At 41.1% G+C, this 9,720-nt stretch overlaps 1 pseudogene; it reads right to left on the bottom strand.

The window, feature by feature from the left end:
- Window positions 1-249: 249 nt before the first annotated feature.
- Window positions 250-819, bottom strand: LOC142848955 (small ribosomal subunit protein eS10 pseudogene; annotated as a pseudogene).
- Between the last annotated feature and the right edge of the window lie 8,901 nt (window positions 820-9,720).

Raw genomic sequence — 9,720 nt, forward strand, 5'->3', positions numbered from 1 at the left:
GTTTATTCCTACCAACGATATGTGAGGGTTCTCTTTCTCACATCATAACCAACAGTTATATTTTGTGTTTTTAATAGCGATTGTATCATGTATGAGGTAATATCTGATAGTGGTTTTGATTTGCATTTTTTGTAATGATTGGTATTGTTGGACATTTTTCATCTACATATTGGCTACTATTTAGATCCATAATCCATTTAAAATTGTTAAATTTGTTTTCTTGCTATTGAAGACTTTGTCACTTGGATCTTTTTTTTTTTTGACACTTTAAAGTTTATTCCAAACAACAGTCTTCAAGCTCACTGTGGTGGCTGACCACGTCCACGACCAAAGCCTCCTCTAAACTGGAACTCGGTGGCTGAGCCAGCCCCGGCCTCAGCTTTCTTGTCAGCACCAGGGGGCACAGCACTCCTTCTGTAGGTGTCTTTGTCCGCCTCCCCTCTTGTGAATCTTGCCGGGCGCTCACCCTCTGGCCCTTTGGGCCGAGGCCTGCCAGTTTCGGGACGGCTGCGGCGCAGGGTGGCAGGCACGATCTCCGGAGGTAGGTGGAGATAATCGCGGAGATACTGGATGCCCTCATTCGTAAGGTCTCCAGGCAAACTGCTCCTTCACGTAGCCTCGAGACTTCAGAGACTGCATGGCCTTCATGACATGAAGGTTGGGCACATTCTTGTCAGCCAGCTCGGGGTGTTTGGGCATATGGACATCCTTCTTGGCAACCATCACTCCTTCCTTAAAAAGGAGCTCATAGATGGCAATCCGGTTCTTCTTGGGCATCAACATAGCGGCGGCTACAGGGTCCGGGACGGAGGCTGGAAAGGAAGGCTGTCACTTGGATCTTAACTGACCCATTAGATACGTACTTTTCAGACAAGTTCTCTCATCCTATAGTCTTCCTCTTCCTCTGCTAATTGTTCCTTTTTCTGTGGCAGAAGATTCTTAGCCTGGCGTAGCTTCATTAGTCGATTCTTGCTTTTGTTGCTGTGCTTCTGGGATCATAGCCACAGAATCCTTGTTCTGGCCACTGTTGTGGAGGATTTCTTTCTCATATATTTTCAGGTAGGTTCACAGTTTGAGTTTTGCATTTAAATGTTTATTCCATTTTGATTTTATTATTGTATATGTTGTGAGATAAGGTTTCATTTCATTCTTCTGCATGTAAGTATTCAGTTTTCCCAAATTCTCTGTTGTGTGGACGTTTTGGATTTCTTTGGGGGTTACCTATTCTAGTCCATTGGCCCATGTGTTTGTTTTGCTCCTAGTACCAGGGTGTTTTGGACACTATAACTGTGTAATATATTTTGAAGTCAAGTGTTTTTATGCGGGTGTCTACTCCCTAGCTGTGTGTGTTCTTTCTGCTCAAGAATGCCGTGACCATTGAAGGTCTTTTGTGCTTCATGCCCAACATAGAATTTTTTAAAATATGTATTTTTTCTGTGGAATAACCTGGTATTTCCATAGGGATTACACTGAATCTATAGATTGCTCTGATCTAAACATCACTAATGACATTCTTTTGGACTGGTTGTTTTCCATTAAGATGATCTCTAATTTATTGCTAGGTTAACACACACTCTGCTGTCAGTTTTGGGGTTTTTGTTTGTTTGTTTGTTTTTTATTAAATAGAGTTGTATGATCTCAGGATTCAGTCTGTAGTTTGTTTTTCAGTTTTCAGGGAAGCAAGCCGGTCTTCTCTCCAGCTGTATCTGGGGTTCCCTAGTTCTCACCCTCTTTGGCCCAGCCTACCCAGATAGGAAGTTTCCTTCCTTCAATTGTGTAGGAGGGCGCAATCGCTTGGCATTTCTGGTTGAGGGAGATTGTATTTCCTAAGTCTCTATAGAAACTTCAACAAAACTTTCCTATTTTCCACTCTACCCTTCCCCATGCCTCCTGGTGTCTACAATTCCTAAGACGTTCGGTGTTGTATGTAGATTACAGACTGACGTCTTAACTTTCTACTCTCCTAGCCTAGGATTTGGCATTCTCCAGAATATTTAGGTAGATTATATCTCCAAAGTGGTGGTACTGTCTTGTTGGTTACGGTTTTCCTACATTTGTGGGCTTAGGACTTTTGTCTGTATTTACTGTCACTTTAATGGAAAGTCAGGGGACAGAAGATAAATGTGAATATTCTTTCTGCTTTATTTTCCTTTTTGCAGTACTGAAAATGGAATCCAAAACCTGTGTCAGGCAAGCACCCCACCACTCAGCTTTGTCCAACACCCAACTTGCCCAATTTGTAACTGGCCACAGCTTATGCCTGCGACTCTGTTTATCACCAAAATATAACCTTTCTGGAGAATGCTACTCCATAGGCTCTCTTAAGTGCTAGTAAATCATCTGTATTGAATGACATTGGAATTCAATGAACACCCCTTAATTGCCCTGCTGTGCTCAAGAGGTGGTGGCTTAGGAGTATGAGCCACTTCTTCTTGAGGGAAGCCTGTTCTGGGGTGGTCATTGTAATCATAAGTCATAAGTTCTATAAGTGGTGCCACAAAAAGTGCTCATTTAGGGAGCAAGTTGTTTTCATTTATTTACTTACTGTGTGTACCCCCCTTGCTGCTGCAGCTCTGTGAAGTCAGGGTTGTTGACTCTCTCCTCCACCATGTGCATTCTGGGACTAGAACTCAGAGCCTTCACCCTCCTAGACACCTTACTGCCTCCAGGGGTTTCATGCCTCTTTTTTACATTTATTTATGTATATATGTGTTTGAGGTGTGCACGTGTTGTTTTGTTTTTGCTGGATTTTAAAAATTGCTTTATTTGGGAAATGTGTAGCTTACAAAAGTCAGTTGCAAACTATAGAGACCTCTGCAGTCATGACTTGATTTTCTTAAGTGACAGAGTGGGTGGGTTCCAGGGAAGTGAGGCAAAAGGATGAATCTGAGCATCTCCCAACTTATTTCAGGAAACAGAGTAACAAAATGCAAAGGTGAAATAGGTGAAAATTCCCATCAAGGAATTCGGGTTTTTGTTGTTGTTGTTTTTGGTTTCTTATAAGCAATATTTGGGAACATGGGAGCAGTTTTTTCTCTCCAAACTGCTTCCTGCTGAATGGGGGCGCTGTTATTCAGATAGTTTAGGGTGTAACCTGTGTGCCAGGTTTATCTCAATTGGCAGTTGAGTGAAGTAATTTTTTGAGGGTGCTCACAGCAACCATTCAGGAGTGTGTGGTCTATCATACCATATTGGGATAGATGCAATCCACAGGGTCGCATCCTCTGTGAAAACAAAAGAAGACCCTCTCCAAAGCATCATATCCTTAGACCCAAATTCTGAAGTCATACCCTCATGATATCTGTTCTGGTTCCACTTGGCAGCCCATATAATGAAATGTCTCTCTGTACTTAGCTCCTTCACAGTCAAAAATTTTGAAGAAAACACAATAATACAAAGAATCCAGACTCTCTGTGAATTTTCCATTTTTACGTGGCTTATTTTCTTTATTTCTCTTAATCTATAACTATCTGTATTCTGTCTCCTTAAAGACTTTACCCTTTTTTTTAAAGGCATTAACTTTATTCTCTATATTCTTTTTCTTCTCTCTCCCAAGCCTACGTACATTCATCCAACATTGTGATCCATAAAGGTCTTTTATGACTGAATCTGTCCTATTGTGAATCTGTAATTTTTTTTACTATATAGGAGTACTTTGTTTTGAGCCTCTAAATCACTAAGCACTTAAGAATCTAAGCTGTGACATTCCTAGGTCAAAAACAGGTACCGCAGGCTTGCCCCACCCAGTCCAACATGGCAGAGCCACTTGTGACTGGAATCAGTTGCGCCTCTGATCTGCAGGGCGAAGGGCTGCTCTGGATGTTGGCTCCACTTCTCTCCAATTTCAAAATGGAGGATGTACCATTTTCTACTAGCTCTGGGGCCACCAGGTAGGAGCCGCACTCCGCACTTTAACTCTGAGACTGAGCGTGCGGCAGAGAAACTCTTTTCATCCAAGTTACAGCCAAATCTGATACACAGAGCACTGCGCAGTCTGAAAACACGTCTCTGTATGGCTGCAGGAATCCGCAATGCTCTTCCACCTGCCTAAGCCTGATTCTGCCGTCTGCCCAGGAGCAGGCGGGGAGCGCTGAGCCATCAGCATGGTCTCAGAGCACTCTCCTTTCTGATCCCAAGCGGGAACACAAACATTCATTCCCATAAAAGCCATTGAAATGCTTTAAAGCCAGAGTTTCCACTGGCGGCAGAGTCCCAAGAAGCCACGCTTTAAAATGACGCAGCTTTTTTCTGCTGCTGTTGCTGAATCAGGAAATCTCTCTACAGCATGCCACCAACAAAGAGCAAAACTCTGCGTTAAACTCTGTTTTTTTCTCTGTTTAAAATTAAGCTCTCTCAGGTTTTTAAGTGGATTTAGCCCATCACATCTGGGTGCCACTCTGTTGTATTTGGAGCGGCAGGGTTGCGTCCCCGGCACCCGGCTGCCCCGCATGGCTAGCTTTACCCGAAATAATTACACGGAAACTGTATTCTTTTAAACACTGCTTGGCCCATTAGTTCCAGCCTCTTAGTGGCTAGCTCTTACATATTGATCTAACCCATTTCTAATAATCTGTGTAGCCCACGAGGTGGCTTACCAGTGAAGATCTTAACCTGTGGCTGTGTCGGGTGGGAAAATCATGGCGACTCCTGACTCGGCTTCTTTCTCCCAGCATTCTGTTCTGTTTACTCCACCCACCTAAGGGTTAGCCTATCAAATGGGCCAAGGCAGTTTCTTTATTTAACCAATGAAATTAACACAAAACAGAAGACTCTCCCCCATCATTTTTCCTTTTTCTGTTTAAACAAAAAAGAAAGGCTTTCACTTTAACATAGTAAGATTACATATAACAAAACAGTTATCAAGCAAGAATTACAGTTACAATATTTATATCTACTTTATCTTTTATCATAACTAAGGAAAACTATAACTAACCATTCTTCAACTCCATCAAAGACTCCAGAAAGATACAATACTACATAAACAAACAAGAAAAAAGCAACTTTTAAAACTCTAGAAATGACAGAGACATCTTGCTGCCTGTGCAGTCACCCAAAGTTCCTCTGTACCATTGGGGCATCCATCTTCAGCCTTCAGGCCCATAGTATCCAGCAGACATTTCCATGAAGCAGGAAATTTCAAAGGCAGTTCAGTCACTATCTGCTGTGTCTTGCAGAATGTCTCATAGACTCTTTCATAGATCAGGAACCCTGAAAGATCATCTCACCTTTAGGCAAGTTCAGCAGTCCTCTCTCTGCGGGTTCTTTGTGTCCAGTTTATGGAACAGTCCAGGCTAGAGCAGTTTCTTGCCCAAATGGCTATCCAACTCCATAAGGAGCCTCTTCGATGCTCATCTTCCTCTTGAAGTAGATTGGTGCTGCCAGGAGCAGACATGTCTCATTGTCATGAAAAGCCCTAAGTTATTAAAACATTAAATGCCATATTCTGCAGTCTTTGAAAGATATGAAGAATGTCTATCTAAAATATATCTCTATATATCTAGAAAATCTAACCAACATGACTACAAGCTTTACCATTATCGATGGTTATCCATTAGCAACCTATATTTCCTATTATACATTACATTTTAAATGAACTACACAATCACAATACCTTAATCAACATCAGAAATACATGTACATATAACAAAATTGACCTTAAAATCCATACCAAAGCAAATTATTCATGCCTATATCAGTTTCACTATTCCCCAACGTCCTCATGTTCCCAATTTACTCAGAAGATATTGGCTTTTTCTACTTTCTACTTCCCATGTAGATTAGATCTATGTAAGTTTCTCTTAGTGTCTGCATTGTTGTCTAAGTTCTCTGGGATTGTGGTTTGTAGGCTGGTTTTCTTTGCTTTATGTTTAAAAACCACCTATGAATGAGTACATGTGATAATTGTCTTTCTGTATTTCAGTTACCTCACTCAAAATAATGTTTTCTAGCTCCATCCATTTTCCTGCAAAATTCAAGCTGCTGTTATTTTTTCTGCTGTATAGTATTCCATTGTGTAAATGTACTACATTTTCCTTATCCATTCTTTGGTGCAGGGGCATTTAGGTTGTTTCCAGGTTCTGGCTATGGCAAACAAAGCTGCTATGAACATAGCTGAGCACATGTCCTTGTGGCACAATTGAGCATCCTTTGGGTGTATACCCAAAAGTGGTATTACTGGGTCTTGAGGAAGGTTGTTTCCTAATTTTCTGAGAAATCACCACATTGACATCCAAAGGGGTTATACCAGCTTGCATTTCCACCAGCAATGCAGAAGTGTTCCCTTTTCCCCACAACCTCTCCAGCATAAGTTGTCATCAGTGTTTATGATTTTGGCCATTCTTACAGGTATAAGATGGAATCTCAGAGTTGTTTTGATTTGTATTTCTCTGATGACTAAGGATGTTGAACATTACCTTAAGTGTCTTTCAGACATTTAGATTACTCTGTTGAGAGTTCTCTGTTTTGGTCTTTACTCTATTTTTTTAAGTGGATTATGTGATTCTTTTTGGTGTCCAATTTCTTGAATTCTTTGTATATTTTGAAGATCAGACCTCTGTCTGATGTGGGGTTAGTGAAGATCTTTTCCCATTCTGTAGGCTGTCATTTTGTTTTGTTGACCACATCCTTTGCTTTACAGAAGCTTTTCAGTTTCAGGAGGTCCCACTTATTGTTTCTCTCAGTGTCTGTGCTACTGCAGTTATATTTAGGAAGTGATCTCCTGTGCCAGTGTTTTCAAATATACTTCCGACTTTCTCTTCTATAAGGTTCAATGTGGCTGGCTTTCTTTGATCCATTTGGACTTGAGTTTTGTGCATGGTGATAGATAAGGGTCTATTTTCATTCTTCTATATATTGATATCCAGTTATGCCAGCACCACTTGTTAAATATGCTTTCTTTTTTCCATTTAATATTCTTTGCTTCTTTATCAAAGATCAGGTGTTTGAAGATGTATGGATTGATATCCGGGTCTTCTTTTCAGTTCCATTGGTCCTCCTGTCTGTTCTTATGCCAATACCAGACTGTTTTCAGTACTGTAGCTCTGTAGTAGAGTTTGAAGTCAGGGATCATGATGCCTCCAGAAGTTCTTCTATTGTACAAGATTGTTTTGGCTATCCTGGGTTTTTTGCTTTTCCATATGAACTTGAGTGCTGTTCTTTCGAGGTCTTTGAAGAATTTTGCTGGGCATTGTGTTGAATTTGTTCAGTTCTGTTTTCCACCGACGCTCTACAAGCTAAGGAACTAAGACAAATCCTGTTCAGAATGGGCACCAGATGTCTGTCTTACTGGAGGGGCTGAAGCGTGTGTGTGAAAGTTTAGCCTTGTGTTTCATCACATATGTCTTAGTGACAGAATCAAAAGAGAAGAGTTTTAAAGTTGAAATCAAGAAGGTGAAGCCTCCCTTGCCCCAATAGTAGTCATGTTGGAACATGCCTGTTTTAGCTAAGGCTTAATCAGGACGACTCCACCTCACGATGGGGATAAATACACAGAGTAACTACTAAGCTATTTCTATGACTAAGAGGTACAGTAGTCTCCTTGTCTGAGGGCAGCATGCTCCAGTCCCTCCAGTGGATGCTTAAAATTGCAGACAGTTCCAACGCTTAGCTTTACCCTGCCTTTCCTACACATGCGCACAGTGCAGTGAGGACCTGGACAAAGGGTGATTCATGCTCTGGGGAGACAGCAAAAGGGCAGGAGACTTCATCACGCTACCCAGAATGGCCTGAAATTCCAAACACTTGAATTGTTTATTCTAGAATTTTCCATATAATATTTTCAGATAGGAGTTGGCCAACAGATAATTAAAAATCTATGGATAAGTAAGTGTAGCATGAATAATAAAAACCCAGAGACAATTGGGGTTCAACCTGAAGATCAAAGAGGCGAGGCAGCCAAGCCACTGGAGAGACCTTAGATCTATGAAGTCTTCAGATTGAAAAAGAGCAAGTTCCTGTCTCATCTCTCATCCCACTTTATATTCCCTAGTGCTGGGATTAAAGGTGTGCACCACCACTGGCTTGTCTCTATGACTAACTAGTGTGGCTGCTGGGATTAAAGGTGTGTGCTACCACTGCCTTGCCTGTATGGGTGACTAGCATGGTTGTTTTGCTTTCTGAGCTTCAGGCAAGCTTTATTTATTAAAACACAAATAATATACTACTATACATAAGGGGGAACCAAATGTATAAACTCAAATTTGTAAGGATCTTGTCTTTTTCAAGATCATCAAACTGTAAATATATTGCTCAGTGGTAACTGAGCAGCATTGGCAGTAAGACAGTATTCCCATATCCCGATTGTACAGGAGTGCAGTAAGACAGTATTCTCATAGCCCGTTTGTACAGGAGTGCAGTAAGACAGTATTCCCATAGCCCGTTTGTACAGGAGTGCAGTAAGACAGTATTCCCATAGCCCGTTTGTACAGGAGTGCAGTAAGACAGTATTCCCATATCCCGATTGTACAGGAGTGCAGTAAGACAGTACTCCCATAGCCCGTTTGTACAGGAGTGCAGTAAGACAGTACTCCCATAGCCCGTTTGTACAGGAGTGCAGTAAGACAGTATTCCCATATCCCGTTTGTACAGGAGTGCAGTAAGACAGTATTCCCATAGCCCGTTTGTACAGGAGTGCAGTAAGACAGTATTCCCATAGCCCGTTTGTACAGGAGTGCAGTAAGACAGTATTCCCATAGCCCGTTTGTACAGGAGTGCAGTAAGACAGTACTCCCATAGCCCGTTTGTACAGGAGTGCAGTAAGACAGTACTCCCATAGCCCGTTTGTACAGGAGTGCAGTAAGACAGTACTCCCATAGCCCGTTTGTACAGGAGTGCAGTAAGACAGTATTCCCATAGCCCGTTTGTACAGGAGTGCAGTAAGACAGTATTCCCATAGCCCGTTTGTACAGGAGTGCAGTAAGACAGTATTCCCATAGCCCGTTTGTACAGGAGTGCAGTAAGACAGTATTCCCATAGCCCGTTTGTACAGGAGTGCAGTAAGACAGTACTCCGATAGCCCATTTGGTACAGGAGTCCACTAGGCATCAAATCTTTCATTCACAGCATTAAAATCCATGGAACTGACATTTCTGAAAGTCGTTTGTACATTTTTAGCTGGTTGATCTAAACCTCACAATATGAAAGAACTGGATTATTGGAGAATTAGGAAATTACTGGAAGGATTCAGATGAGCAGTATAAAACAATGACATTTACAACATGCTTGACAAAACACACTGATTGATTAACAGTCAAACTGCAACTTCCAAGTACAGGATCTATAATTCAACTGCAGCTTTTTCATTTCTTCATTGGTGTTCCGAAATAAGCATGTGGCTGACCAGAATCAGAGTGCAGTATGTATCCATACTACAAAAATCTCCAAATCAGTATGTGAAAGTAGCTCAGTGTACCTTTGCCAGATTTGACTCCGTGAAATCACTTGCTCTCCTTCTTTAGGGCTGGGAGGAAAATATGTATAAGATCTGGTTAAGCTCACAAAATGGAATTCCTTTTTTTTTGATTTGTACATAAACATACATGTGTGCACTCATATATATATCACAATAACATATTTACATTTATTTATTAAGCATACATGTAAGTCATTCATATATATAATATATATGTATGTATTTGGAGTTATTAATTTATTTCCTACATTATCCCCCATCCTCAAATTCTGCTCCCTCATCCAAGTTAATGTAGCCTTAGGAAGTAGAAG

This window comes from Microtus pennsylvanicus, chromosome 4 (genome assembly GCF_037038515.1).
Source record: "Microtus pennsylvanicus isolate mMicPen1 chromosome 4, mMicPen1.hap1, whole genome shotgun sequence".
NCBI classification, from domain to species: domain Eukaryota; kingdom Metazoa; phylum Chordata; class Mammalia; order Rodentia; family Cricetidae; genus Microtus; species Microtus pennsylvanicus.